Source organism: Oncorhynchus kisutch, unplaced genomic scaffold, assembly GCF_002021735.2.
Source record: "Oncorhynchus kisutch isolate 150728-3 unplaced genomic scaffold, Okis_V2 Okis03b-Okis08b_hom, whole genome shotgun sequence".
NCBI classification, from domain to species: domain Eukaryota; kingdom Metazoa; phylum Chordata; class Actinopteri; order Salmoniformes; family Salmonidae; genus Oncorhynchus; species Oncorhynchus kisutch.
The window spans coordinates 5,664,146-5,684,822 of NW_022261980.1; the positions used below are offsets into that span (position 1 = coordinate 5,664,146).

Below are 20,677 nucleotides of genomic sequence, written 5' to 3' on the forward strand. Positions count from 1 at the left end.
AGAGAGAGAGAGAGAGGTAGAGAGAGAGAGAGGTTAGAGAGAGAGGTAGAGAGAGAGAGAGGTAGAGAGAGGTAGAGAGAGAGAGAGAGGTAGAGAGAAGAGGTAGAGAGAGAGAGAGAGAGAGAGGTAGAGAGAGGAGAGAGAGAGAGAGGTAGAGAGAGAGAGAGAGTAGAGAGAGAGTAAAGAGAGAGAGGTAGAGAGAGAGAGAGAGGTAGAGAGAGAGAGAGAGAGAGAGAGAGAGAGAGAGAGAGAGGTAGAGAGAGAGGTATAGAGAGAAAGAGGGAGCTGATTGGGGACACTACCAGGGCCCTATCCTATCTGCGCCATATATATCACGGTTGTTGAAACATTGCCCAAATGTTGAAAAATAAGGTTTGATGTGGCTGAGTGGTGACGAGAAGGAGGAAGAGGCAAGGAGTAGGGTTATAAATACATTCTGCTGTGTGGGATGGAACTAGACCCCCATGCTGGGAGTGAGGGGTGACGGCAGCCCCTTCTTGCCCCTGGGGCCCATGGAGACACCCTACACCCTGGGAGGGGAGGGGGGGGGGGGGGTTAGTGTCGAAGGGCATGATTAAAGTACACTGTTAATGTCCATGTGAACGCCCACAGGGCATGGGCATGATACCCCTGACTGAGTGTACACTAGAAGATAGCTGGCCAGAGAGAGAGAGACTGTAGGTCAGTGGCGGTAGTACCAATAGCGATAGGTCAGTGCGGTCGTATAGTAGTACTGTTAGCGGCTTAGGACAGCGGCGGGTAGTAACGGTAGCGGTAGGTCAACGGACGGTTAGTAGTACTGTAGCGGTAGGTCAGTGGCGGTAGGGTAGTAAGGTAGCGGTAGGACAAGCGGTTCGTGGTTAGTACTAGCTGGCGGTCCGGTAGGTAAGAGGTAGGTCCGAGTGGCGTCCAGTAACAGCGGTAGGTCAGTGGCGTCAGTACAGCGGTAGGTCAGTGGCGTCAGTAACAGCGTAGGTCCAGTGGCCTAGTAACAGTGGTAGGTCAGTGGTGTCAGTAACAGTGGTAGGTCAGTGGCGTCAGTAACAGTGGTAGGTCAGTGGCGTCAGTAACAGCGTCGTAGGTCAGTGGCGTCAGTAACAGCGGTAGGGTCAGTGGCATAGTAACAGTGGTAGGTCAGTGGTGTCAGTAACAGTGTGTAGGTCAGTGGCGTCAGTAACAGTGGTAGGTCAGTGGCTATCGTAACAGCGGTAGGTCAGTGGCCTGGCATCAGTAACAGCGGTAGGTCAGTGGCGTTCGTAACAGCGGTAGGTCAGTGGCGTCAGTAAGTGGTAGGTCAGTGGCGTCAGTAACAGTGGGTAGGTCAGTGGCGTCAGTAACAGTGGTAGGTCAGTGGCGTCAGTAACAGTGGTAGGTCAGTGGCGTCAGTAACAGTGGGTAGGTCAGTGGCTATCGTAACAGCGGTAGGTCAGTGGCGTCAGTAACAGCGGTAGGTCAGTGGCCGTCAGTAACAGAGGTAGTCAGTGGCGTTAGTAACAGCGGGTAGTCAGTGGCATTCGTAACATAGTGGTATAGTGCTGCAACGATGAAGAAATCTATAAGAACTCTATAATCAGACCCAACTACTCCCACCATGAATCCCCTTTTTCAATTCTCTCTTATTTAGTGCTCTCCCTTTATCTCCTCCCTGCTCCTTGGCTTCCCTCTCCGTATCTCCTCCCTGCTCCTTGGCTTCCCTCTCCGTATCTCATCCCTGTTCCTTGGCTTCCCTCTCCGTATCTCATCCCTGTTCCTTGGCTTCCCACTCCGTATCTCCTCCCTGTTCCTTGGCTTCCCTCTCCGTATCTCCTCTCCATGTTCCTTGGCTTCCCTCTCCGTATCTCCTCCCTGTTCCTTGGCTTCCCTCTCCGTATCTCCTCCTGTTCCTTGGCTTCCCTCGCCGTATCTCCTCCCTGTTCCTTGGCTTCCCTCTCCGTATCTCCTCCCTGTTCCTTGGCTTTCCCTCTCCGTATCTCCTCCTGTTCCTTGGCTTCCCTCTCCGTATCTCCTCCCTGTCCTTGGCTTCCCTCTCCGTATCTCCTCCCTGCTCCTTGGCTTCCCTCTCCGCATCTCCTCCCTGCTCCTTGGCTTCCCTTCTCTCGCATCTCCTCCCTGCTCCTTGGCTTCCCTCTCCGCTATCTCCTCCCTGCTCCTTGGCTTCCCTCTCCGTATCTCCTCCCTGCTCCTTGGCTTCACATCTCCGTATCTCCTCCCTGTTCCTTGGCTTCACACTCGTATCTCCTCCCGTCCTTGCTTCACACTCGTATCTCCTCCCTGTTCCTTGGCTTCACACTCCGTATCTCCTCCCTGTTCCTTGGCTTCCCTCTCCGTATCTCCTCCCTGTTCCTTGGCTTCCCTCTCCGTATCTCCTCCCTGTTCCTTGGCTTCCCTCTCCGTATCTCCTCCCTGTTCCTTGGCTTCCCACTCCGTATCTCCTCCCTGTTCCTTGGCTTCCCTCTCCGTATCTCCTCCCTGTTCCTTGGCGTTCCCTCTCCGTATCTCCTCCCTGTTCTTTGGCTTCCCTCTCCGTATCTCCTCCCTGTTCCTTGGCTTCCCGCTCCGTATCTCCTCCCTGTTCCTTGGCTTCCCTCTCCGTATCTCCTCCCTGTTCCTTGGCTTCCCTCTCCGTATCTCCTCCCTGTTCCTTGGCTTCCCTCTCCGTATCTCCTCCCTGTTCCTTGGCTTCCCTCTCCGTATCTCCTCCCTGTTCCTTGGCTTCCCTCTCCGTATCTCCTCCCTGTTCCTTGGCTTCCCACTCCGTATTCTCCTCCCTGTTCCTTGGCTTCACATTCGGTATCTCCTCCCTGCTCCTTGGCTTCACACTCCGTATCTCCTCCCTGCTCCTTGGCTTCCCTCTCCGTATCTCCTCCCTGCTCCTTGGCTTCCCTCTCCGTATCTCCTCCCTGTTCCTTGGCTTCCCTCTCCGTATCTCCTCCCTGTTCCTTGGCTTCCCTCTCCGTATCTCCTCCCTGTTCCTTGGCTTCCCTCTCCGTATCTCCTCCCTGTTCCTTGGCTTCCCTCTCCGTATCTCCTCCCTGTTCCTTGGCTTCCCACTCCGTATCTCCTCCCTGTTCCTTGGCTTCACACTCCGTATCTCCTCCCTGCTCCTTGGCTTCACACTCCGTATCTCCTCCCTGCTCCTTGGCTTCCCTCTCCGTATCTCCTCCCTGTTCCTTGGCTTCCCTCTCCGTATCTCCTCCCTGCTCCTTGGCTTCACACTCCGTATCTCCTCCTGCTCCTTGGCTCCCTCTCCGTATCTCCTCCCTGTTCCTTGGCTTCCCTCTCCGTATCTCCTCCCTGTTCCTTGGCTTCACACTCCGTATCTCCTCCCTGTTCCTCCTTGGCTTCACACTCCGTATCTCCTCCCAAGCCTGTCGTTGGTTCACTCCCTCAGAGGAGGCTCCACCAAGGTTCTGTCTGTGTAATGCGGCTTTGGGACATTGTGATCTGCCCCTATAAAAACAGATGAATTACATTTAGTGCTGCCGTGCTCAAGTCAAATCTCTTCGGGAGGTGTTGAGTTATCCCTCCTGCCTCTGGGCCGGAGCGGAAAGCGTGAAAAATGATACTGGGAAGTAAAAATACTTTGGCGAGGACACAGTCCGTCTGCAGAGGGGGCTTCGGGGGTGTACTGCAGGGTAATGTATAGGAAAGGTTGGAGCTGGACTGAAAGGCTTGCTGTGGATGGGTCTCCAGGGCGGGGGGGAAAGCCGGTCAACATAAGCCCCAGATTCATTGAACTCTGGGCAGCTGCTGTTCAGGGCTCTGCTGGGGGGGATCCATCACCTCCAGCCTGCTATGCCATCAGTCATTGGGAGAGACCATCCACACCTCCGCCCTGCCACTGGCACATCCACAGGGGAGCCCTCCCCCGCCGGAGGTGGCCAGGAAATACGGCACTAATCTGGGCCTGTCGCTGCCTGTCACTCCCCTCCTCCGTCTCTCACTCCTCTCTACCCTCTCAATTCATTCCCACACACTATGGTAAATTATTTCTTCATCAATATTTCCTCTTCCAAACTCGCTCTCCCTTTCTAAATCTCCCCCTCCTTCCCACCCCTGCTGCCTCAAGCAGTCCCAGTACAGTATATTATCCTTTATCTCCTTCTCCTCCCCTCTCCCTTCCATTCCTCATTTCCAGTGCCTCCCTGATCATCCTGGGAACCCAGCAGGAGTAAAGCATTAATAACAGGGCTACGGAGGAGTGGGAGGTCTGAGTCCATGTCCTAATACAAGCCATCACCTCATAGCATCAACGCACACTGTTAGAGTACAGTAGGAGGGGCTAGACAGACTTCACTCAGCTAGAGAGGAGAACAGATGCCAGAGGAAAGTGGAGGGGAGGAGATGGAGGAGGACAGTAGACTAAAAAGAGAGTGTGAGCGAGTGGGAAGAAAAAGGGAGGAGGAGATAAAGGAACTTCAAGGAGAAGGAGGAGATAAAGGAACTTCAAGGAGGAGGAGATAAAGGAACTTCAAGGAGGAGGAGGAGATAAAGGAACTTCAAGGAGGAGGAGGAGATAAAGGAACTTCAAGGAGGAGGAGGAGATAAAGGAACTTCAAGGAGGAGGAGGAGATAAAGGAACTTCGGGGAGGAGGAGGAGATAAAGGAACTTCAAGGAGGAGGAGGAGATAAAGGAACTTCATGGAGGAGGAGGAGATAAAGGAACTTCAAGGAGGTGGAGATAAAGGAACTTCAAGGAGGAGGAGGAGGAGATAAAGGAACTTCAAGGAGGAGGAGGAGGAGATAAAGGAACTTCAAGGAGGAGGAGGAGGAAATAAAGGAACTTCAAGGAGAAGGAGGAGATAAAGGAACTTCAAGGAGGAGGAGGAGATAAAGGAACTTCAAGGAGGAGGAGATAAAGGAACTTCAAGGAGAAGGAGGAGATAAAGGAACTTCAAGGAGGAGGAGATAAGGAACTTCAAGGAGAATGAGGAGATAAAGGAACTTCAAGGAGAATGAGGAGATAAAGGAACTTCAAGGAGGAGGAGGAGATAAAGGAACTTCAAGGAGGAGGAGGAGGAGATAAAGGAACTTCAAGGAGGAGGAGGAGGAGATAAAGAAACTTCAAGGAGGAGGAGGAGATAAAGGAACTTCAAGGAGGAGGAGGAGATAAAGGAACTTCAAGGAGGAGGAGGAGATAAAGGAACTTCAAGGAGGAGGAGGAGATAAAGGAACTTCAAGGAGGAGGAGGAGATAAAGGAACTTCAAGGAGGAGCGAATGAGAAGATGTGAAGGGAATAACAGGAGGAAAAGGAAGATGAGGGAGGAGGTCTACAGTTCTTAAGATCTGGACCAGTGAGCCTCAGAGGAGGGTGTACAGTAATGTAACAATACACTTCATTACCTGGTCGTACTCCAGGGCTCCTGGGTAGAGAGGCCAGCCCAGGAAGAGCTCAGCGATCACACAGCCCAGGGACCACATGTCGATAGCTTCACAGAAGGGCAGGCCCAGGATGATCTCTGGAGCCCTGGAAGGAGAGAAACACAAAGTGGTTAGCTACACTCATACACTGACTCCACATAACCCCGTTTGAACTGACTATTTGAGAAGGGGATCGAGTCCAAACATGCCTTCAAGCACAATTACATTTCTAGTCAGTCGTATCTTGATAAAGCTGAGACGGCAGAAACACAAGACGCCAAAGCTAAAATACAGCAGTCTCGTTCGTGTGTGTCACCTTGCCAAGTGACCCATGTACCAATACTGATAACATAAAATATTATTGGTCACATACACATGGTTAGCAGATGTTAACGCGAGTGTAGCAAAATGCTGGTGCTTCTAGTTCCGACTATGCAGTAATATCTAACAAATTCATCTTAACTACCTTATACACACAATTAGACAAATGTAAAGGGATGAATAGAATATGTACATGTAAATATATGGATGAGCGATGGCCTGCGGCATAGGCAAGATGCAGTAGATGGTATAGAATATAGTTTATACATATGAGATGAGTAATATAGGATATGTAAATATTGTTAAAGTGGGGTTATTTAAAGTGACTAGTGATACCTTAATTAAGTCCATTTAATTTGAGTGGCCAGAAATGTGAGTCTGTATGTTGGCAGCAGCCTCTCTATGTTAGTGGTGGCTGTTTAACAGTCTGATGGCCTTGTGATAGAAGCTGTTTTTCAGTCTCTCGGTCCCAGCTTTGATGCACCTGTACTGACCTCGCTTTCTGGATGATAGTGGGGTGAACAGGCAGTGGCTCGGGTGGTTTGTCTAGGAGCAAGATGTCGACGTCCACGACGAGGCTGGTTCTTTTTGTAATCTGTGATTGGCGGTGGACCCTGCCACATACGTCTCGTGTTTGAGCCGTTGAATTGTGACTCTACTTTGTCTCTATACTGACGCTTTGCTTGTTTGATTGCCTTGCGGAGGGAATAGCTACATTGTTTGTATTCGGTCATGATTCCGGTCGCCTTGCCATGATTAAAAGCGATGGTTTGTGCTTTCAGTTTTGCGCAAATGCTGCCATTAATCCACGGTTTCTGGTTAGGGAAGGTTTTAATAGTCACAGCGGGTACGACATCTCCGATGCAATTTCTAATAAACTCGGTCACAGATTCAGCGTATACATCAATGTTGTTGTCTGAGGCTATATATCCCAGTCCACAAGATGGAAAGCAATCTTGAAGCGTGGAATCCGATTGGTCAGACCAGCGTTGTATTGACCTGAGCACTGGCGTTTCCTCGTTTAGTTTCTGTCTATAGGCTGGGAGCAACAAAACGTATTCATGGTCAGATTTGCCTAAGGAAGGGCGCTGGAGGGCTTTGTATGCATCACGGAAGTTTGAGTAGTAATGATACAGAATTCTGCCAGCACGTGTCGGGCATTCGATATGCTGATAGAATTTAGGGAGTATTGATCTTAAGTTAGCTTTGTTAAAATCCCCAGCTACAATAAATGCAGCCTCAGGATGTATGGTTTCCAGTTTACATAGAGTCCAGTGAAGTTCTTTCAGGGCCGACGAGGTATCTGCTTGGGGGGGATATTCACGGCTGTGACTATAATCGAAGAGAATTCTCTTGGAAGATAATGCGGTCGGCATTAGATGGTAAGGAATTCAAGGTCAGGTGAGCAAAATAACTTCAGTTCCTTTTTACCAGAGAGATGTTTGTTTGTCGGCGCAACGCGTGAAGAAACCGGGTAGCTGTACCAACTCTGACAACGTATCCCGAGTGAGCCATGTTTCTGTGAAACAGAGAATGTTACCATCTCTGATGTCTCTTTGGAAGGCAACTCGTGCCCTAATTTCATCCACCTTGTTGTCTAGAGATTGGACAATTGGCGAGTAATATGCTTGGAAGTGGTGGATGGTGTGCTCGCCTTCTGAGTCTGACCAGTATGCCGCTCCGTCTGACACTCCTGCGGCGACCGCGTTGTTTTGGGTCGGCCTCTGGGATAAGATCGCATGTCCAGGGTGGAGTTCTGAACAAAGGATCCGCTTCAGGAAAGTCGTATTCCTGGTCGTAATGATGGGAAGTTGACATCACTTTTATATCCAACAGTTCTTCCCGGCTGTATGTAATAACACTTGAGATTGTCTGGGCTAACAATGTAAGAATACATAAAAAACAAACTAATAACTGCATAGTTTTCTAAGGACCTGAAGCGAGGCGACCATCTGTTGGCGCCATTATCATCATATCAGGAGCCAGCTTGGTGCCACCAGCCAGAGTAGGAGGAAGTTTTCCACTAGACACTGAGCTAAAGCCAGTTTTGCCTTTTCCCTGCTTCTAGTCAATATAGCTAGGATTGTGAGGCGACGCTATGGTTGATATCTCACAGGGGAATCTTCTTCGAGAACCACCAGCCTCTGCCAGTAATTTATCAGGTCAGGGTGTGAGCTGGATAAGGACAACCAGGAAGTACTGTACATCTACAGCGTCACTAAGTGCTGGCTCACGGTAACCCTGGGTAACTCCATGGTGATGATCCCGTTAAACAGTAGGCCTAATGCGCTGTCACACATCGCCAGGCTAGCAATGACGCAGCCACGTCAGGGCTGATCTGGGCAAAATGGACTGACAGCTCCTTGGAACATACTAGGACTAGAAACCTTACTGGGACATGACCACACTGCTAGGACCAGCTACCTCATAGCCTGGCCTGAGGCTGTGTTTACACAGGCAGCCCAATTCTTACATTTTTCCACTAATTGTTTTCTTGACCAATCAGATCTTTTGTCAATAAATTGACAAAATATTAGAATTGGGCTGCCTGTGAAAACACAGCCTAATTGCTCCAAAACAAGACACATCCCAGTGGGAAAAACCAGTTGAAATTACATTGTCGCAACCATTTCTGGTTGTAAAAAGATTCTAATGACATTTTAACCAACTGGGATGACATGCCATGTGTAAGAAAACAAAATAACAATATAAATTGTCACAAGTTTAGCAATAGCCTACATACCACTGCAGGAACCAAGTAGTCAAACCTAACTCAAGAAACGAGGCACCATAGCATGACGTTTTCATTAAGCTCTGTTGAGTTATTATAACTCAAAGATAATACCTATTATTAGCTGCAGATAAATACACGCTGCAGTATACAGACAAGCCCCATGTTCCTCCTTTAGGATTCCTGTGATTCTGATAGGGGCATTTCTCTGGGCACTTGAGCGGACCCTCTACCAATGCCTGACCCAACTTGTGCTCTGTTGACAATGTCAGATGCCACCAGTGTCTGTACACAGGCCCATAGAAAATGGCAGCTTGATAAACCCAAGGCCAATGTTTTAACAGGTATATTTGGTCATTTTTCACCAAGCTTGAATATCTACGGGTGACAAATGGTGCTCCGTATGTTTAAAACACCCTATGCTGTCAGGAGTATGTTGTTAAGGGGGAACTAAACAAACCTCAAACACGGGATTGGGTGCTTGTGGTGGTCTGGGAACAAGTATTTATTATGTCAGTTAGCCTATTCAGAAATACAGGACCAGTCTAAAGTTTGGACAGCTACTCATTCCAGGGGGTTTCTTTATTGGACTATGTTCTACATTGTAGAATAATAGTGAAGACATCAAAACTATGAAATAACACATGGAATCATTTAGTAACCAAAAAGTGTTCAACAAATCAAAATATATTTTATATTTTCAAAGTAGCCACCCTTTGCCTTGACAGCTTTGCACATAGTTTTGATGTCTTCACTATTATTTTACAAGGTAGAAAATTGTAAAAATAAAGAAAAACCCTGGAATGAGTAGCGGTGTCCAAACTTTTGACTGGTACTGAATGTGTGTCAGTCTAGTATGTGTGAGTGTGTGGGTAGAGTACAGTGAGCGTTGCATTGAGTCAGTCTAGTATGTGTGAGTGTGTGGGTAGAGTACAGTGAGCGTTGCATTGAGTCAGTCTAGTATGTGTGAGTGTGTGGGTAGAGTACAGTGAGCGTTGCATTGAGTCAGTCTAGTATGTGTGAGTGTGTGGGTAGAGTACAGTGAGTGTTGCATTGAGTCAGTGTAGTATGTGTGAGTGTGTGGGTAGAGTACAGTGAGCGTTGCATTGAGTCAGTCTAGTATGTGTGAGTGTGTGGGTAGAGTACAGTGAGCGTTGCATTGAGTCAGTCTAGTATGTGTGAGTGTGTGGGTAGAGTACAGTGAGCGTTGCATTGAGTCAGTCTAGTATGTGTGAGTGTGTGGGTAGAGTACAGTGAGCGTTGCATTGAGTCAGTCTAGTATGTGTGAGTGTGTGGGTAGAGTACAGTGAGCGTTGCATTGAGTCAGTCTAGTATGTGTGAGTGTGTGGGTAGAGTACAGTGAGCGTACATACAGCCAGTGCAAGAATGTATGTGCAACAAACCAATGTAAATAGCCTGGGCATCCATTTGATTAACTGTTAAGCAGTTTTATGGCTTTGGTGTAGAAGCTGTTCAGGAGCCTTTTGGTCCCAGACTTGGCGCTCCGGTAGAAGAGAGAACAGTCGAAGACTTGGGTGGCTGAAGTCTTTGACAATTTGTTTTACTGTTACAGTACAGCTATCACAAACATTACGGTAACAGTACAGCTATCACAAACATTACGGTAACAGTACAGCTATCACAAACATTACGGTAACAGTACAGCTATCAAACATTACGGTAACAATACATCTATCACAAACATTACGGTAACAGTACAGCTATCATAAACAGTACAGCTATCACAAACATTGCTGTTACAGTTCCATGATAGGATTAAGATAATCTATATAACTGATGGGTGAGGGATTGAAGGGCCAGCCTAGCATCGCTCCCCTGGCTTACAGTTCTCCACAGCTGGCAAAACAGACTAGGGCAATCCTGAGCTTTTTCTATTAGGCTTATCTAATCGCATCTAGCAGAAAAGGTAGCGTGGCTAGTCTGTAAAATCTTTAAAGCCGTAGGTCATCGGCGGGTGGCCCAGCTATGACCTGCTAACAGTTTTAGTCCGTTTTAACCACATTGTCATAACAACTGCAGGTGACAGCAGGTGGGGGGCAAAGGCCCCAGACCACTGCCTGTTAATAAGACCCAGGCTCTCCCTAGGAGGCTGAGAGGAGACTCAACAGAAAGACTGAAAACAAAGAAAGAAAGAGAGAAAGAGAGAAAGAGGCCAGTGGAAGACTGGACAGACAGACAGAGAGGCCAGTGGAAGACTGGACAGACAGACAGAGAGGCCAGTGGAAGACTGAATAGACCGACAGACAGAGAGGCCAGTGGAAGACTGAATAAATAGACAGACAGAGAGGCCAGTGGAAGACTGAATCCAGTCAGTACAGTTCAACTGGCTTGATGTTTGCCTTCCAGCTGTCCTGCCTGACACTCCTTTGGCCTCCACCCTAGATATCTGTGATTGATTCATACTGTCTGTCAGTAGTAATGACAGCGCAACACAGGCTACATGTCCAGAAATGGGACAAATCCGCAGGCTTCAACACAGCACTTCTCCTACAATTACATAGGTGTTTCCCCTCTCTCTTCCCCCAAATATAAAACTAAATGAGTTTGAAATGATGCAGTGTTTGTTTGTGGCCTTAGGTGTAGCTTTGGGGGACTTTGCACCCTGCCTAGGGGGGGGGGGGGGGGGGGGCCCATCACTCTGGCCTTGGCAGAGGAACTATTCTTATCCAAGAGTTAAAATACATTCTGCCTACGTTAACACCTTGGTGGTGTAGGGGGAGGGAGGGAGGGGTACTGGAACAGTCAAACTGGCCGGTGTTTTCTCCCCACTGTATGACTGGACACATCTTTTTGATTACCACGGGGCTGTTTCACTAATCATACACTCAGGGGTGTAATTACTATTACACTGCTAGCCAGGCTCAATAATGACGGCAGCACTTTCACCACTCAGTGGTGTGGTACAGAGGTTGAGAGGGGAGAAGCTCACAGGAGCAGAAGTTAAAATGGCAGGACCAAAGGTACGGTGTTTATAAGAGAAAACAAGAGAAAACTCCAGAAGAAAGAGCAAGGTGAATGACTAAAGGAATAAAGTAGGAGGCTGATCCACATGGCAACACGTATAAAAGACAGAACGGTGGACGGTTGGTGAGCAACAAGTGAGGAAGAAGGATAAAGGGACAGATATGAACGGTTTCAAACAGAGAGACACTCAGATCCAGCATGGGGTGGATGAGTGGTCGTTGTCATGGCGACGATGCACTTTCCTGATTGACGCAACCCTAGCAGCCGGTCTCCAGTGAAACCAAATCTATTTTCTATCCTGAGGATGTGACGTGCGAAGCCCAGGGGACGCAAGCCAAGCAGAGGCCCCGTGATCACACACACTCACATGTACAGGATCCACAGGAGACACACAGGGCCCCCTGAGGACACACACACACTAGGGTTGTCACAATGCCAGTACGGCGGTACTCAGAGGTACGGTAACAAGGAAATAAAACAGTCCTAATGTTGGAGACAAACAGCCTGATGATGTCACGTAGAATCCCATGTTTATTTCCAAGCTGTAGCACACTATATTGAACCTGAAGTAGGTTATTAGAGGACCATAGACTTTAGTCTGCTTTGGGTTTTCCTTCTTGTCATGGAAAATCTGGTATCGTGATATTGGTACCGTGACAACATTAACACACGACCCTGGGGTGCTGCTCACATGTATGGGTGAGGGGTACAGGGGTACTGTGTGTTTGGGTGTCAGGTGGGCCATCACAGAAAGGTGGTATTGAGTCACTGAAGAGCATATTGCTCAACAACTGGCATTTTGCTAAAGAAACAGATGAGGTCAGTCACATCAGAGATCAGACAGAAAATCCACCCAGAATGGGACAAATCCTCCAGCATGACTCAGGGCCTCGATAGCAGACGTTAAACATTTAGATTCAGTACGACTTAAGCCTAATGAGTTGAATGAAAGATAGACAACATGGTGCCTTTTGCGGTCCTATAATTGTTATATGCCTGAAGGCTGAAAGACACATGTACAGTGGTGCTTCTGAATACAGCCCAGCACCCAGCAGCCTTCAGTACCACCATCACCACCCTCTCCGACTCACATCCCTAATGGATCCCTAATGGCGTTAACCGTCCCGCTGGCACCTAAGACACATCAAAACTCTAACCTAATCGCCTCTCTCTCCATCTGTCTACCTCGCCCAGACACAGCTCCACCACTTCCTGCTGTTCATTATGTCCCAGAATATAGCCAATTAAAGTAGGACGGGCAGGGCGGAACTTGTGGCACATTTCAGAAGAAGAACTTGCAGAGACTGTCGACACCTGTGGCAGAACAAACTGGCAGAGACGTCATACTGGGCTTAATGATGACACGCAGCAGAGGGTCTGGACAGCCAAGGCAGAGTCACTGAGAACAGAGAGAGGGGTTCACGCTCTTTCTCCAACATTAGTGCAAGTTGATGGGTGACCTCTGGAGTCTGGAGTTATGTTTAGCACAGGAGGAGAACTGAAACCTGACTAGAAATGAACTGACAGACTGAAACATTTACTTTCACAATATTATTCCAGAGTACGTTTTTGGGATGGAGATCTTTCCTTTGGAAAATACTGGGCGGTTCATCAAGCTGTTTGGATTTACCCTAGATCGGGAGGGGAGCGGATCACTTGAAGTCAAACATGAGGGTTATTACATAAAGATTATCCACAACTTTCTAGCCAAATAACCAGGTGCTAGGGACATTATTGGATTGGACAGTGGTTGAAGACCAAATTAGACAGTTCAAAAACCATAACAGAAAAAGACATGGGAGGACTTCTTAACTTTAGCAGCCAACAAGGTACTCACATCTGCTTCCCATACTTCATTTAAACTGGACAGGCCTCGCCAGAGAAAACATCTCAGCATGCCATTTCATAACAGCAAATACTGAGAATTGAAGGGTGAGTATCAGGTGTATCGTTGCTCAACACTACTACTGTGTTCCTAACAGGCTAAGAATGGATGATGTCAGCCAGGTGAGAAATATCAGCCAGTTCAGAGGTTTCCAACAGAACACTGTGTGCTATAGAAGAGAAAACCCCTTTACAGTCTGCACGGAGGGGGTTACACTGAGGGGGGGTTACATCTCCAAAAGAGCCTTTCAAACTTCCCACGTTGCATCTAAGGTTTCAACCATCTGCCTTGCTGCTAGATACCATATAGCATTGTCTTGGCAAATGGATTACACTCACTGAAGACAGGAGCGGGGATAAGAAAATTCCAAAATGGGAAATAGTCATTTCGATGGCAGAACATGGATGATATCCTTGGTGAATGAGCGCTATACATATTCTCAGATAAGGAGGGGAAAGAAAGGGCGAAACGGTTGCAATGTTCCACACATGAGGTGCATGATTTTAAAACAGATTCAACTCACATAGATTTAAAGTCTGTGATTAGTCTTTTTGTGGAGAACAGAGGTTAGACTATAGTCTAGCAGGACAATGGCAAGGCAGAATACTTCAGTGAGGCCTCTCCATACACGTCAAGGAGAGAGTGCTTTTTTACTCCACCTGGTAGGCTACTCGCTACCGTCTATTAGGAGACAAGGAAAAGGAGATCATTTAAGTGAATCCTATTGTATAGGTACCGCCTGGTGTGCAGCTGACTAAGAGTAATGTCACCGGATATACCGTACACCAGGGTATTTGGAAAAATCCCCAGGATATTATACCATCAAAAGAAAGAAAGAAAAAAAGTTTCAATAAATGTCAATATGCGGAGCTACTTTAAAATTAATAACTGCAGTCAACTTGGGCAATACGTTAAAACATAAAGCAAATGGCGTTCTTCATTTCACCTGTCACAGTATTTTACAGTATGAAGCTTAGCGTCATTCCCCAGAACAGTTGAACCAGACATGTGTTTGTTTGTAAATAGCACAATGGGAGAAAGAGGGCTGAGTTCGAAACTGAAACAGAAAAAGAAACGTCCTCGCTGTCAACTGCATTTATTTTCAGCAAACTTAACATGTGGAAATATTTGTATGAACATAAGATTAAACAACTGAGACTAGAGGTCGACCGATTATGATTTTTCAACACAAATTAGTTCGCAATGAGCCAGGCTGCCCAAACTGTTGCATATACCCTGACTCTGTGTGCAATGAACGCAAGAGAAGTGGCACAATTTCACCTGGTTAATATTGCCTGCTAACCTGGATTTCTTTTAGCTAAATATGCAGGTTTTAAAATATATACTTCTGTGTATTGATTTTAAGAAAGGCATTGGTGTTTATGGTTAGGTACAGTCCAACGATTGTGCTTTTTTCACAAATGCGCTTTTGTTAAATCATCCCCCAGCGTTGCATCGATTATATTCAACGCAGGACACGCTAGATAAAGGAGTAACATCATCAACCATGTGTAGTTAACTAGTGATTATGATTGATTGATTTTTATAAGATAAGTTTAATGCTAGCTAGCAACTTACCTTGGCTTCTGCATTTGCTTAACAGGCAGGCTCCTCGTGGAGTGCAATGAGATGCAGGTGGTTAGAGCGTTGGACTAGTTAAATGTAATGTTGCAAGATTGGATCCCCCGGGATGACAAGGTGAAAATCTGTCGTTTGGCACTGAACAAGGCAGTTTAACCCACCGTTCCTAGGCTAGATATCTTAGAAAGGCTTTCTGCTAGAAGTCAAAGAGTGCTTGATGAGTTCTGGATGAGTTCTGTACAGCTGCCATTTTTTTGTCCCTCCGTTCTTCTCCCCCCTTCTCTGTGTAAAAATGCTGCTCTTCCTTCAGAAAAGCATGAATCACAACTTTGTTCATTGGCACAAATCGCTCTCATAAATGTCCACACGCAAAGAAAAATACATTTCGGTAGCTACTGGCTACACTTGTATACCTTCATGAGCTGGATTTGCCCATCTTTGCAATTAGTTTTAGCTCGTTAGCATTTAGCTAACAGCATCTATGTGACGTCGCTATTAGTTTGTGCTAATTTTGTTAGCATTCTGGTAATATAGCCCCAGTGGGCTTTTGTGTTTTTAGCACCCCTTTGTATGCTATTCCAGTAATACCATAAATCCCGGGATGAGAGAAGGATGGTATGATGATCTGAAAATCTGGATACTGCCCAAGCCTAACTCAACTCCAATGCCAGCGAGCAGAAGCACAGTGGTAAGCCCAGCATTGGCACACTGCTGTGCAAGCAGACTCACCCATGCTAAGGGCATCAGTGGGGGCTAGTGCCATGAGAGTAACCTGACAAAGACCATTTATTATGGTCAAAATGTTGGAAACTGTCAAAACTGGTTTCCAAAATATGTCAGAAATAACATTTTTCCTGTGCAAACAGAAAGCATGTTTAGATTAACATGCAGTGGAGTCTTCTGTCTTTGAGGTGATGTGTTTGGTTTGCTTCCTACTGTAAATAGGGAGCCAAATGTGAATGATTGCAGCAACCAAGGAATGGCCAATTTCCCTTAGCTTTTTCACTGAGTAATAACACCAAAAAGATCCTATTTGTTTTCATCAAATAGCCTTAAGCTTGTACTGCATTTCTTGCCTTGCCTTTTCCCTCGTGCACAGTGTCTGTAGCCAATGAAATAAGCCCTTTTTCTGGTCACCGAGTTCAGAGGCCTGTTCTGCAACCTCAGACATGGCCTCCCCCTTCCTCCCTAGTTCCTTTCCTTCCTTCCCTCCCTAGCCCCGTCATCCCTTCCCCCTCCCTAGCCCCGTCATCCCTTCCCCCTGCCTAGCCCCGTCGTCCCGTCCCCCTGCCTAGCCCCGTCGTCCCGTCCCCCTGCCTAGCCCCGTCGTCCCGTCCCCTTGCGTCGTCCCGTCCCCCTGCCTAGCCCCGTTGTCCCGTCCCCCTGCCTAGCCCTGTCGTCCCGTCCCCCTGCCTAGCCCCGTCCCCCTGCCTAGCCCCGTCGTCCCGTCCCCCTGCCTAGCCCTGTCGTCCTGTCCCCCTGCCTAGCCCCGTCCCCCTGCCTAGCCCCGTCGTCCCGTCTCCCTGCCTAGCCCCGTCGTCCCGTCCCCCTGCCTAGCCCCGTCGTCCCGTCCCCCTGCCTAGCCCCGTCGTCCCGTCCCCCTGCCTAGCCCCGTCGTCCCGTCCCCCTGCCTAGCCCCGTCGTCCCGTCCCCCTGCCTAGCCCCGTCGTCCCGTCCCCCTGCCTAGCCCCGTCGTCCCGTCCCCCTGCCTAGCCCCGTCGTCCCGTCTAGCCCCGTCGTCCCGTCCCCCTGCGTCGTCCCGTCGTCCCGTACCCCTGCCTAGCCCCGTCGTCCCGTCTCCCTGCGTCGTCCCGTCGTCCCGTCCCACTGCCTAGCCCAGTCGTCCCTTCCCCCTGCCTAGCCCCGTCATCCCTTCCCCCCTCCATTCGTCCCTCCCTTCCCCCCTCCCTTCGTCCCTTCCCCCCTCCCTTCGTCCCTCCCTTCCCCCCTCCCTTCCCCCCTCCATTCGTCCATCTCAGACTTTCCCAAACAGTTTGTCACTATTTTTCCCTTCCAGTCTCTCTCTCCCTCCTCCCCACTGAGAGACACTCACTAAGCAGAGGCATAAGTAAGCCTAGGACTGTGGGGACTTTAAAAACACCAACATGGTAAAGGGCCGGATCCCACAGAGCACAGGAGGATGTTAGCTCCTCTTGGTGACCTTGGGCTTGGGAAGGAGTCACACGATCCCAGAAAAGGAACGGGGTCCTCACGGCCAACATCTGCTATGCTAATATCCCACGGAAGACCAGGCTCTGACGCCAGAGCTGCTAGAGGGTGGACACACACACACGTCATGGAAGACCAGGCTCTGAGACCAGAGCTGCTAGAGGGTGGACACACACACGCCATGGAAGACCAGGCTCTGAGACCAGAGCTGCTAGAGGGTGGACACACACACGCCATGGAAGACCAGGCTCTGAGACCAGAGCTGCTAGAGGGTGGACACACACACGTCACAAACAAACATTTCAAACGGAGAGCCGTAGTGCTAAAAACTCTGGAATAGCAAAGGAACAGAATTAAAAATCCTGTAATTTAGAATGATTTACACTTAACTCAATAAGAAGGAACTAAGGAGCGCACCTGAATTTCTAAATAGTTCTGAGAATGTAAAGCAAAGGGGATCTCAGAACTGCACTGATCTCTTATGTTAATGGAAAGTCCAAGTCATATAAAGTGACAGGTCCACTTGGTATTCAAGGCCTGGTTTCAGTTACTGACATGACTTTTACTGGATCAATTCTGAATTACATTAGTGCAAGTCAGCATGGGAGGACTTTGAAGATCCCCAGGGAAACACTTAAGTTATGTTCTATTCCATATCATAAATGTGGCGTCAGTCGCTACCCCTTTTCCCCCTGCTGAGACGAGCGAATACAGTCAACTGTAGATGCAAATTAAAACAATATTCCACAATGACATAAATATATGGAATGTTATTTTCTCTTATTAGAACTAACACATTGTAAAATGCCCTCTGCAGTAAGAGAGGACATTGGCAGGCAGCAGTGCGGTTTCTAAGCTACTGTAGAACAGGTGTAGGGTGTCGGCTAAGCAGTGTTTAACCAATATTCCTTCTTGCCACCACTGCAAAATATGACTTTTTATACAGCGCCGTGAAAGTATTTCTCCCCTTTCAGATTTTCTCTGTTTGCATATTTTTGATACTGAATGTTAGACCTTCAACCAAAACAAAATATTAGATAAAGGGAATCAATCTACACACAATATCCCATAATGACAAAGGTAAACTTTGAAATAACAGAAATACCTTATTTACTTAAGCATTCAAACCCTATGAGTCAAAAATGAGCTCAGGTGCATCCTGTTGCCATTGGTCATCCTTGAGATGTCCATCTGTGGTAAATTCAATTGATTGGACATTGGAAAGGCACACACACCTGTCTATATAAGGTCCTACAGTTGACAGTGCATGTCAGACCAAAACCCAAGCCATGAGGTCGAAGGAATTGTCCGTAGAGCTCCAAGACAGGATTGTATCGAGGCACAGATCTGGGGAAGGGTACCAAAAAAATGTATGGAGCAATGATGTTCCCCAAGAACACTGTGGCCTCCATCATTCTTAAATGGAAGAAGTTTGGAACCACCAAGACTCTTCCTAGGGCTGGCTGCCCAGCCAAACTGAGCATTCGGGGGAGAAGGGCCTTGGTCAGGGAAGTGACAAAGAACCCGATGGTCACTTACAGAGCTCCAGAGTTCCTCTTTGGAGATGGGAGAACCTTCCAGAAGGACAACCATCTTTGCAGCACTCCACCAATCAATCTTATGGTAGAGTGGCCAGACAGACGCCACTCAGTTAAAGGCACGACATCCCGCTTGGAGCTTGCCAAAAGGAACCTAAAGTACTCTGACCATGAGAAACAAGATTGAAATCTTTGGCCTGAATGCCAAGCGTCACGTCTGGAGGAAACCAGGCACTGCTCATCACCTGGCAAATACAATCCCAAACGGTGAAGCATGGAGGCAGCATCATACTGTGGGGATGTTTTTCAGCGGCAGGGACTGGGAGACTAGTCAGCATTGTGGGAAACATGGAGTAAAGCACAGAGAGATCCTTGATGAAAACCTGCTCCAGAGCGCTCAGGACCTCAGACTGGGGCAAAGGTTCACCTTCCAACAGAACAATGACCCTAAGCACACAGCCAAGACAATGTAGAAGTGGCTTCGGGACATGTCTCTGAATGTCTTTGAGTGGCCCAGCCGATCGAACATCTCTGTAGACCTGACAATAGCTGTGCAGCGACCCTCCCCATCCAACCTGACAGAGCTTGAGAGGATCTGCAGAGAAGAATGGGAGAAACTCCCCAAATACAGGTGTGCCAAGCTTGTAGCGTCATACCCAAGAAGACTCGAGGCTGTAATCCCTGCCAAAGGTGCTTCAACAAAGTGTTGAGTATTTTTTTAAACCAGTTTTTACTTTGTCGTTATGGGGTATTGCGTGTAGATTGATAAGAAAAAATTAAAACGATTTAATACATTTTATAATAAGGCTGTAACGTAACAAACAGTGGAAAGTGAAGGGGTCTGAATACTTTCCGAATGCACTGTAGGTTGGTAGATATTTGTGCCGGGAAGAGCTTTTAAATGGATAGTCATTGGCTTAATGACTGGAAGTGTATGGGAACAGCTAGCATGCCATTGAAGTAACGCTAGTAGCCGCTACCTATGCCACAACTGTTGAAAACAATCCTAGGGGAAACACTGGTATATGCTAGGTGCAGCTGGCTACTGAGAGAAATAATCTTTATGGGCATTTTTTTATCAATGGCCCTGATCTCACACTCCAGAAATAGGTCTGCGATCCAGGCTGCCTCTTCCCTGAGAAACAGAGATGGGTGTAGAGTTACGGTCAACCCCCACACAAGCAACAACAAACAAGGTAGACTAGGCTTCATCTGAGGTGAGGGGTGAAGGTTTCCATGCATTTGCTCAGGTAGGCAAGTAGCTACTCTAAATAAACCATGTGTCATTCTAGATATAGACCCAGGCTACAAATACTGTGCTGCTGGTATTCAAGTGATTTTATCTGAGTTCTGACTGACACATTGGCTCAAATGAGTGAAAGAAAGAATGGAATCTTTCCCTTCCAGGAACTGCAATTCCACAAACCCTCGTTGCATTCTGAATTATTAACAGGAACACAGAGCTGGCTCCAATCAGGGATGACGTAGCCCATGCACACAGCTAGCAACAACACACCTCCGCTGCTCTGCCTGACACAAACACATGCAGAGGAGGACATTACGGCACTAATGTTATCATCATGTGGAAATAGCCAGGCGATAGGCCTACTTTCTGCTCAGCTGAATGGAGTTCGGGAGGAAAACATGTCAAATAGAGTAGCAACACATCAAACCAAGGATAGAAGACAACACTAGGAGATCATGAATGAGCTCTCCACCTTTCCTTAGCCCAGAGTGAGTGAGTGAGTGAGTGAGTGAGTGAGTGAGTGAGTGTACATGTTTGAATGAAAGAGCTATTCAATGATCTCATATTCAGCACCTCTATCCCAGAGTGACTCCTCGTGTCCTTGCCTTTGTTGACAAACGTCAGCCAGACACGTCATGGAAAGTATCTGAACTAGAAAATTGAGGTCAGGAGGAACACTCAACTGAATCAAAGCATGTATATAGGCCAGCATGCAGGTGTGTCTATAACAACGTAACCACACTGTGTCTATAGAAGATGGAGGCAAGGCCAGTGATTGAATAATGATAACACTGCTATGCTTTATCTTGGCCAGGTCGCAGTTGCAAATGAGAACTTGTTCTCAACTAGCCTACCTGGT

General features: G+C 47.8%; 1 pseudogene across 1 annotated transcript in view; it reads right to left on the reverse strand.

Moving 5' to 3' along the window:
- Window positions 1-20,677, reverse strand: part of LOC116359568 (homeodomain-interacting protein kinase 3-like) — a 55,122-nt pseudogene that overhangs the window by 10,460 nt on the left and 23,985 nt on the right. The window contains exon 3 of the transcript XR_004206702.1: window positions 5,306-5,468. The product of XR_004206702.1 is annotated as a homeodomain-interacting protein kinase 3-like (transcript). The remainder of the gene's footprint in view (window positions 1-5,305; window positions 5,469-20,677) is intronic.